This window comes from Jaculus jaculus, chromosome 5 (genome assembly GCF_020740685.1).
Source record: "Jaculus jaculus isolate mJacJac1 chromosome 5, mJacJac1.mat.Y.cur, whole genome shotgun sequence".
Lineage (NCBI taxonomy): Eukaryota > Metazoa > Chordata > Mammalia > Rodentia > Dipodidae > Jaculus > Jaculus jaculus.
The window spans coordinates 104,810,623-104,833,541 of record NC_059106.1 but is presented as its reverse complement, the minus strand read 5'-3'; the positions used below and the strand labels follow the sequence as shown (position 1 = coordinate 104,833,541).

Genomic DNA, 22,919 nt, shown 5'->3' with positions numbered 1-22,919 from the left:
TTTAATTATGTCATTTTTCCTTACTACTATGTAGAATTCCATCGTGTAGCTATACCACATCTTAGTTATCCATTTGTCTAATGATGGACGTCTGGGTTGATTCCAGCTCTTAGCTATTATGAATTGTGCAGCAACCTGGACTGAAAAACAAAAAGGTAAAATGAAAAACCATTCACTTAATAGCAGATTAGCAGTAATATTCCTCATGAATCGATAGGAGAGCCTGATGCTGAATAGCTAACAGCAAATGCTGAATTTGGATTGAATATTGTGTTTATTGGACATTAGGCTTCTTGCTGAGTTGGTCTCTTCAAATCCCCGATTTGCTTAACTAAATAGGTCTTCTCATCATTGAACTGCTCATCCTTGGTCCTATCATTCTGAAACTTGCTGAGGAACTCGATGAGTTTGGTCTGGTTCTTGAGGAGGGCTGTGTCTTGTTGGGGTTGGCCACAAACACCTTGAAAACGTGAAAGGCCTCAAACTGGATGTTACAACTTTTGTCTCATAGAAGCTTCATCATTAATTTGAGGTTCTCAGGTTTACTGATATATTTTGGCATAATTGTGAAGTTGTGTCTAACAGTATTTCACCAAGAATCTTCAGTGACTGTCTCTTTGTCACAGTTTTCTGAATGAAGTAGCTTCTCATATTCACTGAAAAATCTATCATAATGCTGTTCCAAAAGTTCTGCACTGAGAAATTTATGTCTTGTCTGAGTAAATCCTTAAATGTAGCAAATGCATCTGATGCTATGTCAAATGTCGACATTTCAACATATCTGAAGAAATCATGCAACTATTCAAAATTATTTTGCGAGTGGTTCATTTCTGACGCATTCTCTTAACATGATCTCACAGTTTAGAGCTATTTCTGGAGACTCATACCTTTTCAATATCATGAACAAAATATTCTGTTGGGTGCAGATGTAGTCAACAGTAGGCTTCTGGTACCAATTCGTCTTTCGAGAATATTGTTGAAAATTTGAGCCACGTCTTTTTTGCCCTCAAAGTCAACGAGCTGCAGATGGGCCACCAGGGTGCGCAGGAGCCTGCTGAGTGAGCTGCTCCACTGCTTCTGTCTGTGGTTCCTTGTCGTTTGTGCGGTACAGGATTTCTTTCATCTCAACCAAGTTTTTAGAAACTTCTTCTGTAGCCTTTTCTGCTTTTTTGTCAGTGTCTTGCTTTTACAAAACAGCCATGTTCTCCTTCCGGTTCTTCAGGATATCTACAGGAGATTTGTGAGACTTTCCAAATGGGAAGGCAGGACCGCAGTGAGAGAAGCCTGCGCTGCACTCTGCTGACCAGACGGGCTTGGGCCTGGTGGCTCCCTCTCCGCGTCGTCCGCTGCCGACCCTCGCGCTGCTCTCTCGGATGCTTGTCGTGGCCACGCTCAAGCCCTCCTTTGTCTTCAGCCAGCCTTCTGCTCCCCGGAGGCAGCTGCGGCTGCGCGCTGGCCAGCGGAGGCCCAGGGCTTCCCGCAGTGGCCGCCTCACTGCTGCACTCTAGGGCTGCGGTGGTTCCTTCGTAAGCCCTGTGCACCACCTTTTGCCTTCTTTCTTCAAGTCTCCAAGTCCATCAGGCCTTGTAGCTCCCAGCACCCCCTCCCAGCTCTGCCTGAGCCTGGCTTTGATGGGAGCACACTGCATTTGATTTTTTGATGTTTGCTATCCTTACTGTGGTAAAGTGGAATCTTACACTTGTCCTAATTTGCATTTCCCTGATGATTAGGGATGATGAACATTTCCTTAAGTGTGTGTTTGCCATTTGTATTTCTTCCTCTGTGAACTGCTTGTCCAGTACTTTGCCCTATTTGTGAGTGGGTTGTTTGACTTTTTGTACTTTAGGGTTTTTTTTGTTTTTTTTAATATTTTATGGGGCTGGGGAGATGGCTTAGCGGTTAAGTGCTTGCCTGTGAAGCCTAAGGACCCTGGTTGGAGGCTCAATTCCCCAGGACACATGTTAGCCAGATGCACAAGGGGGCGCTCGTGTCTGTAGTTCATTTGCAGTGGCTGGAGGCCCTGGCGCACCCATTTTCTCCCTCTGTGTCTCTCTCTCTCTCTCTAACTGCCTCTTCTCTCTCTGTCTCTGTCACTCGCAAATAAATAAATAAAAATTTAAAAAATAATAATTATTAAAAAAGTATTTCATGTATTTATTTATTTGACAGAGAGAGAGAGAGAGAGACAGAGAGAGAGAGAGAGAGACAGAGAGAGAGAGCGCGCTAGCGAGCGAGCAAGCACACACCAGGGCTTCCAGCCACTGCAGACAAACTCCAGACTCATGCGCCCCCTTGTGTAGCTGGCTAATGTGGGTCCTGGGGAATTGAACCTGGTTCCTTTGGCTTTGCAAGCAAATGCCTTAACTGCTAGACCATACCTCCAGCCCTAGTTTAGGTTTTTGAGTTCTTTGTAGATTCTAGAGATTAGGCACCTGTCAGTTGTATATTCAGCAAATATTTTCTCCCATTCTGTGTGTAATTTATTGGTTCTGCTTAGTGTATGTTCATCTGGGAAGAAACTTTTCAGCTTCATAAAATCCCATTGACTGAGTAATTGTTTAAGGTCCTGTGCTACTGGGGTATTGTTAAGGAAGTCTTTTCCCATTTCTATATCATGGAATGTTCCTCTTGTATTTTCTTCCAGTAGTAGCTAAGTTTTCAGTGTTATATTGACATCTTTGATCCATTTGGACTTGATTGTTGTGCATGGTGAGATGTGTGGATCAAATTTTAATTTCCTACATATGGTTATCCAGTTTGTCCAGCACCATTTGTTGAAGATGCTGTCTTTTTTCCAGCCTATATTGTTAGGGCCTTTGTCAAATATCAAGTAGCTGTAGTTGCTTGACTCAAAATACAGGCCCTCAATTCTATTCCATTGGTCTATACTCCTGTTATCATGCCAGTACCATGATGTTTTTATTACTATAGCTTTGTAATGTAGCTTTAGATCAGGTGTGGTGATGCCTCCAGAGGTATTTCTTTTGCTGAGGATATGCTTGGATATCCAAGACTGCCTTTCCATATGAATTTTGAGATCATTTTTTCTATCTCTGTGAAGAACAACATTGGGATTTTAATTGGAAGTGCATTAAATCTGTATATTGCTTTTGGTAGGATTAACATTTTCACAATGTTCATTCATTCTGCCTATCCAGGAGCATGGGAGGTCTTTCCATTTTCTCAAGTCCTCCTGAATTTTGTTTTTGAGTGTTTTTATGTTTTTGTTGTATATATCTTTCACTTCCTTGGTTAACGTTATTCCAAGGTATTTTATTTTATTTTATTTGGTTATATTGATTTTTGTATCCTGCTACTTTGCTAAAGGAGTTTATCACCTTCAAGAGTTTTGGGATGGAGTCTTTCGGGTCTCTTCTGTATAGAAGTATGTCATCAGAGAATAGAGCTAACTTAACTTCTTCCTTTCCAAATTGTATCCCTTTTATTTCTTTATCCTGTCTTATTGCTTAAGCTAGAACTTCCAGTAAAGAGCAGAGGTGAGAGTGGACACCCTTGTCTTGTTCTTGATCTCAATGGGAATTCCTCCAGTCTCTCTCCATTACATATTATTTGGGCTTTAGCAGCTTTGTATATAACCTTTCTTATGTTACAATATGAACTGACCATGCCAGTTCTCTCCAATGTTTTTATCATGAAGTGATGTTGTATTTTGTCAAAGGCCTTTCCTGCATCTATCAAAATGATCATGTGGTTTTTGTGTTTAACCTTGTTTATATGGTGTATTTCACTGACATATTTCCATATGCTGAACCATCCCTGAATTCCTGGGATGAATCCCACTTGATCAAGTTGGATAATGATTTTGATGTGTTGTTGGATTTGGTTTGGGAGGATTTTGTTCAGGATCTTTGCATCTAAGTTCATCAGGGAAATAGGCTGGTAGCTTTCTTTTCTTGTGGCATCTCTGCCTGGTTTTGGAATTAGGGTGATACTAGCTTCATAGAAGGAGTTGGGGAGCTTTCCCTGTTCTCTAATTCTGTGGCACAGTTTGAGAAAGATTGGTTCAGTTCTTCCATGAAGGTTTGATAGAATTCAGCCAAGAAGCCATCTGTTCCTGGAGTCTTCTTTTTATGGATTTTTTTTAATTACCTTTTCAGTCTCTCTGAGTGTGATAGGTTAGTTTAGGAGATTAATCTGCTCTGAGTTTAGGTTTGGTAGATGGTATATGTCCAGGAATTTTACCCATTTCCTCCATATTATCCAGTTTTGTAGAGTAGAGTTTTTTGAAATACGTCTTAATAATTCTCCTAATTTTACTTATGTCTGTTGTGATCTCTCCTTTTTCATTTTGAACTTTGAAGCATATCTCTCTCGCTTGCTCTCTCTTTTTGGTTGATCAAATTGGCCAGGGGTTTGTCAATCTTGTTTATTTTTTCAAAGAACCAGCTCTTTGTTTTGTCAATTTTCTTAGTTTCCAATTAATTAATTTCTGCTCTGATCTTAATTATTTCTTTCCATATGGAATATTTTGGGTTCTATTCTTCTTGCTTTTCCAGTGCCTTTAGGTGGATGGTTAGGTTTTTGATTTGGCATCTCTCTGTCTTTGTTATGAAGGCATTTAGTGCTATGAATTTTCTCCTGAAGACCACCTTCATTGTGTCCCATAAGTTTTGGTATGTTGTATTCTCATTATCATTCATTTCTAGAAATTTCACAATTTCATTTTTTTTATTTCATCCAATACCCATTTATTGTTTAAAAGTGTGCTGGTCAGTTTCCAGGAGTTGATGGGATTCTTGGTGGGACTTTTGTTATAAATTTCTAGCAATATAGCATTGTGATATGTTATCATGCAGGGAATGATGTCAATCTTCCTAAATATACTGAGGCAGGCTTTGTGAACCAGTACATGATCTATTTTAGAGAATGTTCCATGGGTTGCTGAGAAGTATGTGTAGTCTGTGGATTTGGGATGGAATGTTCTGTAGATATCTGTTAAGTCTAAGTGATCTATGGTTTTGTTGAGCTCTCTTACTTCTCTGTTGAGTTTCTTTTTGATCTGTCTATTACTGATAATGGTGTATTGAACTCCCCAACTATGATGGTGTTGGTGATTGTTTATGTTTTATTGTCAAGTAGGTTTTGTTTTATGAACTGTGGTGCCCCTGTGTTTGCATAAAGATTTATGATTATGATATCCTCTTGACAGATCGTTCCCTTGATAAGTAGGAAGTGGCCTTCTTTGTCTTCTTTGATTATTTTTGTTTTGAAGTCTATTTTGTCTGATATTAATTAGCCACATCTGCTTGTTTCTTATTCCCATTTGCTTGGAATATTGTTTTCCACCCTTTCACCCTGAGTAGGTGTCTGTCTTTAGTGATGAGGTGGGTTTCTTTTTTTTCTTTTTTATTTAATTAATTAATTAATTAATTAATTTATTTATTTGAGAGCGACAGACACAGAGAGAAAGACAGATAGAGGGAGAGAGAATGGGCGCGCCAGGGCTTCCAGCCTCTGCAAACGAACTCCAGACACGTGCGCCCCCTTGTGCATCTGGCTAACTGGGACCTGGGGAACCGAGCCTCGAACCAGGGTCCTTAGGCTTCACAGGCAAGTGCTTAACCGCTAAGCCATCTCTCCAGCCCGAGGTGGGTTTCTTAAAGACAACAGATTGAGGGGTCTAATTTTCTGATCCATCTTGTTAGCTTGTGTCTCTTGATGGGTGAATTAAGGCTGTTAATATTTAGGGTAATGACTGAGGTTTGATTTGATCCCTGCCATATTGTGTAGGTATATGTGGTTTGGTGTTTTCATGGACTTTGAAGTTTTTGTGCCTTACCTGAGTTTGGTTATTGTGATCTGCTTCTTGTAGGCATTTGAAGTTGATGATTTGATTCTTCTGTGTGGAGAATTTCCTGAAATATTCTCTGTAGGTTTGGTTTTGTGTTCATATAATTGTAAAGCTGAATTCTGTCATGGAAAGTTTTTCCTTTACCATCTATTATGAGGGATACTCTTGCTGGGTAAAGTAGTTTGGGTTGGAAGCCATAGGTTCTTAGACTTTGCAGTGTTCCATTCCAGGGCCTTCTGGATTTCAGGGTTTACACTGATAAGTCTGAAGTAATTCTGATGGGGTTAACTTTAAACATGATGTGCTGTTTTTCCCTAGCTGCTTTTAAGTTTTTCTCTTTGGTGTCAATGTTTAGAGTGTTAATGATGATATGTCTCAGAGAGTTTCTCCTTTGGTCCAATCTGTTTGGAGTTCTGTTAGCTTCTTGTATGGTGATGGACCATTCTTTTGTGACGGTGGGAAAATTTTCTTTGATTATTTTGTTAAATAAGTTCTCCATGCCTTTAGTCTGAATTTCTTCCCCTTCTGGTATTCCCATGATCCGGATGTTAGGACATTTAAGGGTATCCCAATTCCCTCATGTTCTCTTCACAGAAAAAATTTGAACTTATTGAAGCTTTTGAACACTCAAACTGTTTCTTCTGTCTTGTCTTCCAGATTGGAGTTTCTATCCTCTACATGGCTGACTCTATTCCTGAGAGCTCCCAAAGAGTTTTGTGCTTGTTCAATTAGGTTTGCATCTTCTACTGCCTTTCTATGTATAGCTTCCATCCCTCTGTCAAGCTCCCTTTTCACATCATTTTCTGATTTTCTTGATGTTTCTTGGAATTCATTCTTGCATTTCTTTATGTCTTTATGTCTTCATTTAGCATTGCCAGCTGAGTATTGAGGTCCTCTTTTTTTTCACTTTCATTCATATCTCTTAACTGTCTTTGTACTCCTTCCATTTTCTTATCTATTAGGTCTAGTCTAGTGATAGCATAATCTACATGATTATAAGTCCTTTGTTGCTTTTGTGCAAGTTCTACCAGTAGGTTGGTCAGGGTTGCATTGCTTAAAGCTTCATTTTTGTGTTCTGATCATAATGTCTCTCCTATGTTTTGATTAGAGACATTCATTGTAGGACTGGGTGATCTTACTGGATTTACTTATATTTGATTTTTCATGTTATTTCTTTTGCACTGTGGTCTGACCATCACAGTGTATGGGCAGGGAGAGTAGGACTTTGGTCTTGATTGGTGGAGGAAGTGGTGCCTCTTGGGGGAGCTGGCATAAACTAGCAGGCGGGCAAGCAGATGGGCAGAGTGGTCCTCAGCTAACATGTGGGTGGATAGATCAGCCTTAGCTCTTGCATGGTGGGACACTGAAGCAGCCTGAGCTCGTGCATGACAGGAGACCAAAGCAGCCTGAGCTCTTGTTCAGTGGGACACCTGCAGTGGGCAGATGGGCAGGTGACCAGCTTGGCAGATGGGGTATTGGGCCTGAGGTGGCATGGGCGCACAGGCAGAGTGAGCCTGTGCTCATGGGCAGGTGGAATGGGCCTTAGCTCATGTGTGGGAGGGAGAGAGGCTGGAGTAGTAAGTGGGCAAATGGGCAGAGTGGGCTAAGCTTGCACAAGTGGATGGGCAGTGCGCATGTGGCAGGCAGATGGATGGATCAAGCCTGAGATCAAGTGGGCTAGTGTGTGGAGCCTGCCCGAGGTCACGCATGGTTGGGGGTAGCAGGGCAATCTCCCCTGTGCAGTTAGGCAAGTGGAACTATGCTGGCCTGTGTCTCCTTTCCTGCAGTAACTGTGGGAGTATCCTGAGGCTGGGACTATGGGTACAGTGGCTGCTTGGGGGAATTGGGGGACTGGTGGGTGCTCATGAGTGAGAGAATCAGTGATTCCCCCCTTTTATTCCCTCTGTGCCCTCCCACTGGCTATCTATTAGAGATTTCTCTCCCCTGAAAGACCCAGTGAACCCTTAATGCCTTGCCTTTCTTTCCTGGGGTGGTGTGGCACAGTTAGCAGTCGCCATCTTAACCAGAAGTCCCTAGGTTTGCATTTTCTACTACTTTTCTATGTACGGTTTCCATCCCTCTGTCAAGTTCCCTTTTCACATCATTTCTGATTTTCTTGATGCTTCTTGGCATTCATCCTTGCATTTCTTTATGTCTTCATTTAGCATATCCTGCTGGTTTTTGAGGTCCTCTTCTTTTTTCTTCACTTTTCTGCTTATCCTTTAACTGTCTTTGGCCCTCTTCCATTTTCTTTTCTATTAGATCTACGCTAGTGATGGCAGCATCACATGATTATCAGTCCTTTGTTGCTTTTCTGCACATTCTACCAGTAGCTTGGTCAGGGTTGCATTGCTCATAACTTCATTTTGGGGTTCTGATCCTAGTGTCTCTTCTATGTTTTGATTAGAGACATCCATTGTAGGAGTAGGTGATCTTACTGTATTTACTTGAAGTTGAATTTTTATGTTATTCCTTTTATGTTGTGTTCTTCCCATCACAATGTGGGGGCAGGGAGAATGGGACTGTGGTCACGATGGGTGGGGAAGTGGTGATGCTTTGTGGGGATAGGGACTGGCTCAGGGGCAGGGTGGGGCAGAGAGGGAAGATGCAGGGGCAGCACCAAGTGGAGAGGGTCTGAAGTCATGGGGGGCAGGGCAGAAAGATGTGGGTCCATAGTCATGGGGGGAGGGTTGGGAAAGAGAGGGTCTGAAGTTGCGGGGAGTGGGGTGGAAAGTAGAGGTTCCCCAGTTGCAGGTGTGGGATAGGAAGGAGAATGTCTGCAGTCATGGAGGGTTTGGGGCAGAAAGGAGAGGGTCCAAACTCATGGGGGGCAGAGTGGAAAGGAGAGGTTCTGCAGTCACAGGGGGTGGGGTGGAAAGGAGTGGGTCCGAATTCGGCGGGGGTTGGAGTGAGATGGAAGGGGTCTGATGACTCATGTACAGGCATGCAGGAGGATCTGGGTGATCACCCATGCCCAGTGGTATGAGTGGAACTATGCTGGTCTGGGTCCCCTTGAATGCAGGAGTAGTGTGAGCCTGGAACTATGGCTAGGACAATGACTTGGGGGGTTGAGGGACTGGTGGGTTACCTGAGAGTATGGGAATCAGCCGATTCCCTTTTTTGTCCCTCTGCACCCTCTCACTGGTGATCTATTAGAGATTTCTTTCCCCTAAAAGACCCAGTGACCCCTTAATGCCTTGCTTCTCCTTCCCCCGGAGTTGTGGCATGGTTGGGTGGATGCCATCTTGACTGGAAGTTGGATGCTGGAATTTTTATTAGCATTGTTAAGAATCTGTATGTTGCTTTTGGCACAATTGCCAATTTTGCAATATTAATTCTACAAATCCAGGAATATGGAAGGTCTTTCCATTTTTTCATGATGTCCTCAATTTCTTCATTGAGTAATTTTGTTTTCATTATGTAGGTCTTTCACTCCCTTGGTTAGTATTATTTTAAGATATTCGACTTTTTTGTATGTGTGGCTATTGAAAATGGGACAGACTTGCTTATTTCTTTCTCTGTATATTTGTCTTTTTCATATAGCAATTAAGTATGATTTGGGCTTTGGGTGCTATGTTCATGGCCTTTATTGTGTTGAGATATAAACTCTCTGGCAGTTTTGAATGGATGGCTCCAAATATATTTTGTTCTGAACCTTTTTAATTTTTAAATTAAATTTATTATTATTATTTTGTTGTTGTTTTTCAAGATAGGATCTCACTGTAGCCCAGTCTGCCCTGGCGTTCATTCTGTAGTCTCAGGGTAGCCTTGAACTCATGGTGATCTTCCTACCTCTGCTTCCCAAGTGGTGAAATTAAAGATGTGTGCCACTATGCCCAGCAAAAATACTTTATTTTTATTCATTTATTTAGAAAGAGAGAGTGTGTGCACATGTGCACACACATACCAGGGCTTCTTGCCTCTGCAAACAAACTCTAGAGACATGTGCCTTTTTGTGCATGGGATCTGTGGAATCAAACCTGGGTTCTTAGGCTTCAAAGGCAAGTGCCTTAACTGCCAAGCCATTTCTCCAGCATATATTAGGATTTTATTAAAGTATGTAATTTAGATCCATAGCCATCTGGCTGAAGGAGGTGTCCCTGTGGGTGGATCTTAGGATCCAGTCCTAAGGTGTGGGGGTGGATTTTGAATTCCAGTCTAAAGATATGCAAAGTACAGCTTTGCCTGGAGTTCCTACGTGTACTTACTTGCTTTTTTTGTTGGTGGCTCTTCTTTCTCTGTTTGGACTTGTGAAAGCAGGTTAGCACGTTCTACCATTATGGAACTTCCCCTAGATCTGTAAGCTTTAAATAAATCCCATGTTCCTTCCATAAATTGTGTCTAGTCTGGAGATTCATCTCAGTGACCTGATGCTGTCTATTACACATATCTTCCATGCCTAGTCTCTCCAGTGTTTTGATCATGAAGCAATGTTACATTTTGTCAAAGGCCTTCTCTGCATCTATTGAACTGATCATGTGTTTAAGTTATTTATGTGGTGTATTGATTTCCATATGTTGAACCATCCCTGCATCCCTGGGATGAAGTCTGCTTGACTGAGGTAGATAATGCTTTTGAAGTGCTGTTGAATTCAGTTTGTGAGGATTTTGTTCAGCATATATCTATAATTTTCTTTCTTGTATCTCTGTCTGGTTTATTAGGGTGATGCTAGCTTCATAAAAGGAGATGGGGAGGATTCCCCATTCTCAAATTATGTGGAATGGCTTGAGAAAAAGCGGTTTCAATTTTCCCTGAAGTTTTGGTAGAATTCAGCTGAGAACCCATCAGGTCCTGGACTTTTCCTTTTGGGGAGGTTTTTGATTACATTTTCAATTTCTATGGATATCATGGGTTTGTTTAGGAGATTTACCTGCTCTGGACTTTGTTTGGGTAATTTTGTGGAGTAGAGGTTTTGTAAATATGTCCTGATGATTTTTCCAATTTCATGGATATCTGTTTTTACCTTGCCCCTTTCATTTCTAATTTTGTTAATTTAAGACTCCCCTCCTTTTTTTCATTTGCTTAAGTTGGTCAGGGAGTTATCAATCTTATTTATTTTTCCAGAGAACCTGCTCTTGATTTCATCAATTTTCTTGTTTTCTTAGTTTCCAATTCATATATTTCTGCTCTGATCTTAATTACTATTTTTTTTCCAATCTGTAACTCTTACAGTTGGATTGTTCTTGTTTTTCCAATGTCTTTAGGTGGATCGTTTGGTTATTAATTTGAGATCTCTCTGTGTTATGGAGTCATTTAGTGATATACAATTTCTCCTTAGGATTGCCTTCATTGTGCCCCATAAGCTTTGGTATGTTATATATCAATTGTCATTCAGTTTAAGACATTTTACAATTTCCCTTTGATTTCTTCCATGACCTTGTTTAATAGTGTGTTGTTCAGTCGCCAGGATCTGGTACAATTTCTGTGTTTTCTCTTGTTAGTTTCTAGCTGTAAAACATTTTGGTCTGATATGATGCAGGAAGTAACATCAATTATCCTGAATTTATGGAGGCATGATTTATGCCCTAATGTATTATCTATTCTGGAGAAGGTTCCATGGGCTGCTGAGAAGAATATGTATTCTGGAGAATTAGGGTGGAATTTTATGTAGATGTATGTTAGTCCTAATTGTTTCATGGTATTGTTAAGATCTATTATTTCGTTATTTGTTTCCTGCTTGGATGATATGTCTAATGATGAGAGTTGGGTATTAAGGTCTCCTACTCTGATGGTATTGTTTCTACTTTGTTGTCAAATAGGTTTTGCTTTATAAAATGTGGTACACCTGTGTTTGATGCATGTAGATTGATTATCATGATGTCCCCTTGTTGGAACATTCCTTTGAGTAAAAAATGGTATTCTATATCCTTTTTAATTACTTTTGGTTTGAAGTCTATTTTATCAGATATTAGTATAGCTATACCTGCTGTTTCTTATTTACACTTGCTTGGAAAATCATTTTCCATCCTTTCACCCTGAGGAGGTGTCTATATTTTTTTTGAGTTGTCTATTTTTAATGGTGAGTGGGTTTCTTGAAGGCAGCAGATTGAATGGTTCATTTTTCTGACCCACCCTGTTAAGTTGTGTCTTTTAATGGGTGAATAAAATCCATTAGTAGGGCTGGAGAGATGGCTTAGCAGTTAAGCACTTGCCTGTGAAGCTTAAGGGCCCCGGTTTGAGGCTCGATTCCCCAGGACCCAAGTTAACCAGATACACAGGGGGCGCATGCATCTGGAGTTCGTTTGCAGTGGCTGGATGCCCTGGCATGCCCATTCTCTCTCTCTGTGTGGTGTGTGTGTGTGCGTGCCTCTTTCTCTCTCTGTCTGTCACTCTCAAATAAATAAATTTTTAAAAAGTAAATAAATCCATTAGTATTTAAACTTATAACTGTGAGATTTGATTTAAGCCCTGCCATGCTGGAGGGTTTATGGAATTTGGTGCTTTGAACATTTTTTTATGCTTGTTCTAGTTTTGGTTCTTGTCTTCATGCTTTTGTAGGGTCTTGAGGTCATTGTTTGACTGTTCTGTGTGGAATATTTTCTGAAGTATTCTCTGTAGGGTTGGCTTTGTGTTCCTATAATCATAGAGCTTGCTATCATCATGGAAAGTTTTCCATTCTACATCTTTTTTTTGAGGGATGCTTTTGCTGGATACAGTACTTTGGGTTTGAAGCCATAGTTTTTTAGGCCTTGATGTGCTCCATTAAAGACTTCTGGCTTTCATGGTTTTTATTGAAAAATCTGAGGTAACTCTGATGGGATTGCCTTTGTATGCAATGAAGTGTTTTTCTGTTGCTGATTTTAGGACTCTCTCGTTGGTTTCATTGTTTAGTTTTAACTATAAATGTTCCTTGAAAAATTTCTTATTTGGTCCTGTCTGTTTGGTGTTCCTTGAGTTTCTTATATATGGATGGGCCTCTCTCTTTTGCCTTTTGCAAGATTGGGAAAATTCTCTTCAATGATGGTTTTTGTTTGTTTGTTTTTGTTTTTGTTTTTCAAGGTAGGATCTCACTCTAGCTCAGGCTGACCTGGAATTTACTATGTAGTCTCAGGTTGGCCTCAAGCTCATGGTGATCCTCCTACCTCTGCCTCCTGAGTGGGATTAAAGGCATGTGCCACCACATCCAGCTTCAATAATTTTCTTGAACATGTTCTCTATGCTTCTGGTCTGGATTTCTTCCCCTTCTGGTATACCCATAATCTGAATGTTTTGTTATTTTAGCATATCCCACAGTTCCTTCATATTCTAGTCACATGATTAAAAAATTTTTAAATAAAATTATCTATTTTATTTACTAGAGAGAGAGAGAGAGAGAGAGAGAGAGAGAGAGAGAGGGAGGGAGAGAAAACGTGTGCTGGGGTCTTCAGCCACTATAAATGAACTCCAGATGCATGTGCCACCTTGTGCATCTGGTTTATGTGGGTCCTGGGGAATTGAACATGGGTTCTTTGGCTTCATGGGCAAACTCCTAAACAACTAAGCTATCTCTCCAGCCATTTTCACATGACTTTTTAAATTTAACAAAGTTTTGGACTTCCACTGATTTTCTTCTGTCCTGTCTTTCAGCTCAAATATTCTGTTCACTTGATTGACTCTGTTAGTGAGGGCTTCTAGAAAGGCTTTTAAAAACTCTTTGATTTTTGTTTTCTGTTGTGTTTTTCTTCATTGTGTCCATCTCAATTTTGAGGTCCAATTTCAGGTGAAGGTTTGATTTTTTTTTTTTTTTTTGAGGTAGGGTCTTACTTTAGCTCAGGCTGACCTGGAAATCACTCTGTAGTCTCAGGATGGCCTCAAACTCATGGTGATCCTCCTACCTCTTCCTCCTGAGTGCTGGGATTAAAGGTGTGCACCACCATGCCTAGCTAGAGTTTGATTTTCTTGATACTTCCTGGAATTCATTCTTGCATTTGATCAGGTCTTCATTGAGCTTTATCAGTTTGTTGTTGAGATCCTTTATTTGTTGACTCACATTCAATTCATTTATCTCTCTTTTGCAATCTCTCTGCTTTTCTTTCCTCCATTAAGTTGAGATTCATGGTGAAGGGTATGTCTTGAAATCATTTATGTGATTTTTTTTTTTTTTTGGATGATTTGTGTCCAGTTCAGAAATTTGCTTGGTTAGGGTCACATAGTTTATTGTGCTTTCATTTGGAGATTCATTTTATATTGTTTTCTCTATGTTTTCATTGGAAACTTCCATTGTGGGACTCAGCATCCTTGGTGGAGATCTCTGTTGGCTTTTGTTGTTTTTTCCATTGGGTGTTTACCCATCTTGGGGTAAAAGTCTTATTTTATTAAGGAAGAAGCAAGTGTTTGTCCTTGTAAGATCTTCAATGAGTGCTCTATTTTAGGTTCAAACCAGATTGGAGTGGGATGGGTTTATAATTTCAGATATGCAGGTTGTGGAGGTTGAAAGTGAGCTCTGGGCTGGTAGCTAATATGAGAGCTGATTTGGAGGACCAGAATCTCTTCAGCCTTAGGGCACATCCAAGCCTGTGGGGCTCGGGAGCAGTATCACTTTCCACTAGTTCCCACTGTACCCCAGCTGAGCAGGTTGAGGAGGTGCACAAATTTTCTCCTGCGCTTGTCAGGTGCCTCTGTAGGACAGAAGTGAGGTGTCAAGGAGGCAGATCATGTACCTGTTGGGATATATGGGTGGTGGGGGAAGGGGAAAGTGGTGAAGCCATGTTCCATGGACCAGGCCTAACTAAGGATCCACAAAGGTGGCTGGTTTGGTTGCATCAGTCTGGAGGTGATTGGGTCAAGAATGGGTGAATGTGAATATGTGGCTGATGGTGTGGCTTAGAACCAATCAGAGGTGGTGGCTGAGGTCAGAAGTGGGTTCACCTGTTTCTACCTGCCTCCTGGTACCAAGCTTCCCCCTGCGATTACTTGCCTCCATGGGCACTTTCCCAGCAGCTACCTGTTTCCAATGAGCAAGCTTTCTCCCTCTATTAATTCTTTATTAAATGTAGGATATAACCCAAAACTTGTAGTTTGTAAGTTCTGGGAGACCCATCCTGAACCTCCAAGTCCTACATCAACAACCCATGTGGGGATTTGATTGTTCTCTACCTGCCTCACCAGGGAGTAGGAAGCACACACATTTAAAGTCCAAGCCACCTCACACCAGCAGTAGAGCAACCAGGAGTCAGGAAACTAGGAGCTAGAAGACCAGACCTATCCTTCCCCCACCAAACCTCCCCCTGCACAGGGTTGAAGCAGCCCCACAGCAGCAGCATGGGTACTGGGAGCTGGGAACCAGGAACTGAGACCTAGTCACTCCATAAGCATGCATGCTTTAGCACAGGGGAACCAGGAGCCCAGACCTGTTCACTCTGCAAGAGTGCAGGGCTCAACTAGCCCTACATCACCAGTGGCAGGGGAACTAGGAGCCAGGGAACCAGGACCTGAAGAACCAGGGTCCAGGCCTACTCAAGCTGCATGCATGCATTCTCCAGTGCAGAAGAACCAGGAGTTAGGAACTGATGAAAGCTGTCTACATTTCATTTATGCATTTTTTTTTTTTTAGGGTTTGCTTCAAGTTCAGCCATTCACTTGGTCAGGGTCATATAGCTTATTACGTTTTTGCAGTTCTATTTCAGTTGTCTTCTCTATGTTTTCATTGGACATGTCCATTATGGGACTAGGCCATCTTGGTGGAGATCTCTGTTGTTTCATGTTTTTTTTCAATTTTTTTTGTTCATTTTTTATTTATTTATTTGAGAGCTACAGACAAAGAGAGAAAGACACATAGAGGGAGAGAGAGAGAATGGGCACGCCAGGGCTTCCAGCTACTGCAAACGAACTCCAGTCGCGTGTGCCCCCTTGTGCATCTGGCTAATGTGGGACCTGGGGAACCGAGTCTCGAACCGGGGTCCTTAGGCTTCACAGGCAAGCGCTTAACCGCTAAGCCATCTCTCCAGCCCATGGTTTTTTTTCATTGTGGTCTACCCATCTCTGGGATAAAAGTCTTATTTATTTATTTTTTCAAGAAGTTGTCCTTGTAGGATCTTCACTGAATGTTAAGTTTGGGGTTTGAACTGACTTGGAGGGGGATGGCATTGTATCTACAGATATGCAGATTGAAGATTAAGGAGGTTGCAAATGAGCCAGCAACTCTGAGCTGGCGGCTAATACAAGAGTTGCAGATGGTGTTCCTGAATCTCTTCAGTCCACTGTCCCAGCAGTGTCTTGTCTATGGGACTCAGGAGCAGGAGCTCTTGCCCCTACTCCCTCACTGAACCCCAATATGAGCAGATTGTGGAGGAGGCCCTGGTACCCTCTGGAAGGTATTTGCCAGATATTCCTGTGCTCCCGCCTGGGATGCTGGTATGCAGATGATATGCAGATGCTGGTGGCAGGAAAGTGGAGGGGGAAGATGAGATGGGTGGGCCTCTGGGATCTAGTAACCAGGCCTGAAGGTAGATAGAGGAGGTGGCTGGTATGGGGTATGCAGAAGCAGCTAGTGGTGGAGTTTGGTGTATTCAGAGGAGGCAGCAGAGGCTTGACAGATCTTCTGAGGTTGCATTCTACACTCATTTCCAGCTGATCCAAGTTAGGTACCACGTAAGATAGATAACATGCAGAGTTGTCTTTCTTAGCCTGTGAGGTGTATCTTAGAATGATTTTTCCCAACTCCATCCATTTTTCCCAGAATTCCATTACTTCATGTTTCCTTACTGTTCTGTAGATTTCCATTGTGTATATGTACAACATATTCATTATCCATTCATCAGTTGATAGGCATCTGGGCTGATTTCAGTTCCTAGTTATTGTGAATAGAGCTGCAACAAACATGGTTTAGCAAGAATCTCTGTAGTAAAGAGTGGAATCTTTAGAGTATATGGCCAGGAATGGTATAGTTAGATCAAATGGTAGATCTATTTTCATCTTTTTCAGGAGTCTCCATACTGACTCTTATAGTGGCTGTACAACTTTGCACTCTCACGAGCATGAGATAAAGTTTCTTCTTTCACTACAGCCTAACAAACATTTCTTGTTATTTGATTTCTTTTGATGATTTCCATCCTGACTTGAATGAGATAGACTCTCAAAGTCATTTTAATTTATGTTTCCCTGATGACTAAAGATGTTGAACACATCTTAAAGTGAGTATTTGCATTTGTAATTCTTCCTTTGAGAATTCTTTCAGGTCTCTGCCTCATTTTTTAATTTGTCTGATTTTTTTTTATTGCTTAGCTTTTTGAGTACTTTGTAGATTCTAGATATTAGACCTTTATCAGAGGTATACCTGGTGAAGATTTTCTCCCATTATGTAGGTTCTCTACTGGCTCTGTTGATGGTTTACTTGTCTGTACAATGGCTTTTTAGTTTCATGGGATCCTGCTGGTTGAGAGTTTGCCTAATTCCTTGGGCTACTGGGGTTTTATTCAGAAAGTCTTTTCCCATACTTATATCTTGAAGTGTTCTCCCTATTTTTTCTTCTAGTTGGTTTAGAGTTTCAGGTCATATCTTGAGGTCCTTGATCCACTTGAGCTGATTTTGTGCAAGGTGAGAGTGGTCACCCCTGTCATTCCAAACTGTAATGGGAATGCTTTGAGTTTTTCCCAATTTAGTTCGATTGGGCATTAGGTGATTTATATAGCCCTTATTATGTTGAGATATGATCCATCCATCCCTAATCTCTACAGCATTTTAATTATGATTTGATGTTGTACTTACCAGAGGCCTTTTCATCCCAAGGTCACTGCCATCTGAAAAGAGAAGATTCTCTACCAAAAGTGAGAGCAGCATTAATATAAGGGTGTGAACATTAACAGAAATGCTTACTGGGCAGTTTGATAAGCATAGTATATACATTTGGCCAGACACCAGCAGACATTACACCCCTAGAGCTCATGACTACCCCTGTTTTAAGTTTTCATTATCAGGAATGTATTCCCTTTCCATGGAGCCAGCCTCCAGTCCAATTGGAGGGCAGTTGGTTTCCCCCGTTACAGACATGCCACTATTACACCTGTTGGCTCATTTGGCCTGGCTGGCCCACTATAAGGCTTGCAGTGTCCACTGTTGAGTATCTTCACTGGTGATTTCTCTTTCTCCTACTGAACTGCATGCAGAATGGCTTCTTCCACTTTTCTGTTAGCTGGTCTACATGGAGGAGGTTATCAGCTCAGATTGAGCAAGATTTCTCAGTGGCCTTGCAGCCCAAGTATATGGAGTCTTCAGCAATAGGGTCTTACCATCTATTCGTGGTGGGAAACCAAGGGCCTCACCAATGGCCTATAATGTTTTGGGGGCATCAGGGATCTCCCTGGCCAACAACTCACTGGAAGATATCCCATCCCTGGCACTGAAAATTTTCTAGCAACAATCTATGGCTCCTGGGTGTTCCATTGTCCAAAAAAGTAGCATTACATATGTTTTATTTATATCCTCTTAGATTTTTATTAGCTGTCCCTGACCTTTCCTTTACTCAATCTCTTCCTCAGACCTCATTTTGAGCCTTTTCACCCACATTAATCTATTCTTCTACTTACATATATACAATACCATCCTACTAAGGACCCCCTCCCTTCCTTTCTCTTCCTTTATATCTCCTTTTTTAGCTTATTGGCTTCTGCAACTGAGTTTTTTCCTTCTCACACAGAAGCCCAGTCATCTATATGACAGAACATGAGATGCTTGACTTTCTGGGCCTGGGTTACCTCAGTATAATCCTCTCTAGAACCATCCATTATCCTGCAAATTTCATAACTTCATTTTTCCTTACTGCTGAGTAGAACTCCATTGTATAAATGTGCCATATCTTCATTATCCATTCATCAGTTGAGGGTCATCTAGGCTGGTTCCATTTCCCAGCTATTGTGAATTGAGCAGCAATAAACATGGTAGAGCTATGTACTTCTAAGGAAATGAGATGAGTCCCAAGGATATATGCCTAGGAGTGCTATAGCTGGGTCATATGGTGGATCAATTTTTAGCTGTCTTAGGAACTTCCACACTGATTTGCACAATGGCTGGACCAGATTGCATTCCCACCAACAATGTAGAAAGATTCCTCTTTTTCCACATGCTCACCAGCATTTATGGGTCATTTGTTTTCATGATTGTAGCCATTCTCATAGGAGTGAGATGGAATCTCAGTGTAGTTTTAATCTGCATTTCCTTGGTGACTAGGCATGTAGAACATTTTTTAGATGCTTATACACCACTCATATTTACTTCTTCTGAGAACTCTCTATTTAGTTCCATAGCCCATTTTTTAATTGGCTTGATTTCTTTTTAATTTTTTGAGTTCTTTGTATATATTAGATATTAATCTTCTATCAGATGTATAGCTGGCAAAGATTTTTTCCCATTCTGTATATTGCCTCTTTGCTTTATTCACAGTGTCCTTTGCTGTACAAAGTCTTTGTAATTTTATGAGGTCCTAGCAGTCAATCTGTGGTTTTATTGCCTGAGCAATTGGGGTTAAATTCAGAAAGTCTTTGCCAAGACCAATTATGTTGAATGTTTCCCCTGCTTTTTCCTCTCGCAGGTTTAGAGTTTCAGGTCTGATGTTACAGTCTTTAATCCATTTGGACTTAATTCTTGTACATGGAGAGAGAGAAGAATCTAATTTGATCTTTCTACAGATAAATATCCAGTTTTCCCAGCACTATTTGCTGAAGAGGCAGTCTTTTCTCCAATGAGTATTTTTGGCATTTTTATTGAATATAAGGTGGCTATAGCTACCTGGACTTGCATCTGGGTCCTTTATTCTGTTCCATTGTTCTACATGTCTGCTTTTGTGCCAGTACTATGTTGTTTTTGTTACTATGGCTCTGTAGTATATATTAAAATCAGGTATAGTGATACCTCCAGCCTCATTTTTGTTGCTCAGTATTATTTTAGATATTCAAGGTTTTTTTTTGTGATTCCAAATGAATTTTTGGATTGGTTTTCCTATTTCTGTAAAGAATGCCTTTGGAATTTTGATGGGGATTGCATTAAATGTGTAGATTGCTTTTGGTAAGGTTGCCATTTTCACAATATTGATTCTTACAGTCCAGGAACAAGGGATGTTTTTCCATTTCCTAGTGTCCTCTGCAATTTCTCGCTTGAGTGTTTTATAGTTTTCATTATAGAGATTCTTTACTTCCTTGGTTAGGTTTATTCCATGGTACTTTATTTTCTTTGATGCAATTGTGAATGGGAGTGATTCTCTGATTTCATTCTCTGTTTGTTGTTAGCATATATAAAGGCTACTGATTTCTGTGTATTTATTTTGTATCCTGTTATGTGGCTGTAGTTGTTTATCAGCTCTAACAGCTAGTAATGTCTTTAGGGTCCTTTATATATACAACTATGTCATCTGCAAATAATGATAATGTGATCTCTTCCTTTGTAATTTGTATCCCTGTTATGTGCATCTCTTGCCTTATTGCTATGGGTAAGACTTTCAGAACTGTATTAAATAAAAGTGGGGAAAGTAGACACCCTTGTCTTGTTCCTGATTTTAGTGGAAAAGCTTCCAGTTTTCACCCAGTTAGTAATATGTTGGCTGTAGGCTTGTCATAAATACTTTTTATTATATTGAAATATGTTCCCTCTATTCCCAGTCACTGTAGGATGTTTATCATGAAGGGATGTTGGATTTTGTCAAATGCTTTCTCTGCGTCTAATGAGATGATCATGTGATTTTTGTCCTTCAACCCGTTTATGTAATGTATTACATTTATAGATTTGTGTATGTTGAACCATCCCTGCATCTCTAGGATAAAGCCTACTTATCCGGGTGAATGATCTTTCTGATATATTCTTTTATTCTGTTTGCCAATATTTTGTTGGTAATATTTGCATTTATGTTCATGAGGAAGATTGGTCTGTACTTTTCTTCCTCCCTCCCTCCCTCCCTCCCTCCCTCCCTCCCTCCCTCTCTCTCTCTCTCTCTCTTTCTTTCTTTCTTTCTTTCTTTCTTTCTTTCTTTCTTTCTTTCTTGTTCTATCTTTGCCTGGTTTGGGTATCAGGGTGATACTGGCTTCATAGAAGGAGTTTGGTAGGATTCCTTCTTTTTCTACTTTATGGAGAAGCTTAAGAAGCAATGGCATTAGTTCTTCACTAAAGGTCTGGCAAAATTCAGCAGTGAATCCATCTGGGCCTGGACTTTTTTTTTTAAAGCTTGGGTTTTATACAATAGAATTTTTCTAGCAGATGCCTCTGGTTTTAATATATTAAAATTAAAGCCCTTCGAGCTGTAACTAGTCCACACAAATGTTCCTTTTGTTAATGAGGTCCGAGGATTGCAAGATACAAACTCGCTAGTGCCTATAACAAAGGGCCCAGAATTCCTCAGCTTCTGCTCTTCTCTGGGTTGGCACCATTAGGATGCCAGCTGCTTCCTAAGCAATGTTTAATTAAACCAGGCCAAAAGGGTGCCTGCATTTCCCTCAGCAATCTTAGGAAGAAAGCCTTAGTACAGAATACAGACAGGTAACTTGCTCCCGTGCACCAAGGGACAGGACCCTCCCAACAAGTCTCCCTGCACTCCCAGTTTCTACCTTAGGATCTAGGTCCAACTGACTGCAGGGCCACTTCTGGTTCCTTAACACAAGAACAGCAATATCCAAAGGGCCACATACACTTAGTCCCTGGCCTATTAAGCTGCAGTTAAGCCAAATGCCCCTAATGAGTGTGCATCAAGAAGGGCTGGGGACACTTATGGCAGCCTGGGCCTTCTCAAAGTCCCTAATTTCTTGAGGGATACGCAAATACTGTTCTATTTCACTATCAGAAATATCCTCATCTCCTGTTACTGTGGAGGCAGGGGGTGTAGGCTGCATCTGCTTTGGGGACTTCAACATGCAGGGTGGGAGGAGAAGGTAAGGACTGGCTGGTTGCTTCCCCTTGGGCAAACTGAAGGAGTCAAGCCCCACCTCTTCTCCCTGTCCTTGCTCCGGTGTCTTCTCCTGGGTTTCCAGTTCTGCAGTTCCATCTCGAAAAGCCATGCGAAGCAGCATGTGGCGGTGCTTGAGCAGGTCACCAATGTGCTTTACTACAGACCGCTTATCGAGTTTCAAAACCTGCAACCAGGCCAGCTGCTTAGCCATCTGTAACAGAATACCCAGTAGTTCCTGGAGACGGGACACAGCACGGTAGGGCAGGTCCACATTTGCCAATTTACAGAACCGAGCAAGTCGATCAGAAGGCCGCAGAGACTGCCACGCCAGGAAGGTGGCTGCAGTGACAACAGGCAAGGGATGCCGCCGGGTCACCAGCCATGCCTCATTGGCCAGATCCACCAACTGCAAGGTTCTAGAAAGCATCTTCTCTTGGTCTTCTATGTACTTGGCTGGCACTGACGGGGAAGCGTGGAACAGTCTGAAGCTGCCACAGTAGGTCTTCACCAAGTCAGCCAAACACAGAGATGGCACATCCAGCCCCAGCAGCTTCACAATCTGCATGTAGGTGCCAGAAAACACATCCAGATCTGCATATAGTAGGGTGCAGATTGCTCCCATGGTTAGGGGCCAGTTATGCTGCCGGCAGGTGATCAAAACACAGTATCCTACCAGCACTTCCTTCTTCTGCAGCCTAGCAGCACGGATGCCAGACAGCCAGTATGCTTTTTGGTAATAGGCAATTGCTGTGTCTTCAAATGTAGGTGGCAACTTCAGAACTCGACAATGGTCTTTCACTCGGCAAAGCCTCGTTGCTGGCTGCCACTAACTTGTTCATTTTCCCCAGTGCTTCGGGAATATGTTACTTCTCTGAGGTTGCCCTCTTCACTGAAGGTGGTGGTAAGGACCCCTTCGGTGACCACGCAGCCGCAGTCCCAGCACACCAGCTGGTTCTGAGAATAGTGCGAGTCTTCCACGAGCTTGGAAGAGCCACAGTCGGGGTAGCTTCCACCCGGCATCTCACCACTTACCCAGCGCCATCATAGCCTTTGGGAGCCCACTCCTAAAAACGCAGCGCAGCCTTAGCAGGAACTAGGAGGGACCTCTGGACTTTTTTATTTGGGAGATTTTTGACAACTGCTCAGATCGCCATACTTGTCTATTTAAGTTATTAATCTCATCTTGATTTAATTTAGGTAGGTCATATAAATCAAGGAAATCATCCATTTCTTTCAGATTTTCATATCTAGTGGAGTATATGT

At 41.5% G+C, this 22,919-nt stretch overlaps 2 pseudogenes; both read right to left on the bottom strand.

The window, feature by feature from the left end:
- Nucleotides 1-255: 255 nt before the first annotated feature.
- LOC101617192 lies at nucleotides 256-15,451 on the bottom strand (annotated as a pseudogene).
- A 6,005-nt stretch (nucleotides 15,452-21,456) lies between these two features.
- On the bottom strand, nucleotides 21,457-22,676 carry LOC101616908 (annotated as a pseudogene).
- Between the last annotated feature and the right edge of the window lie 243 nt (nucleotides 22,677-22,919).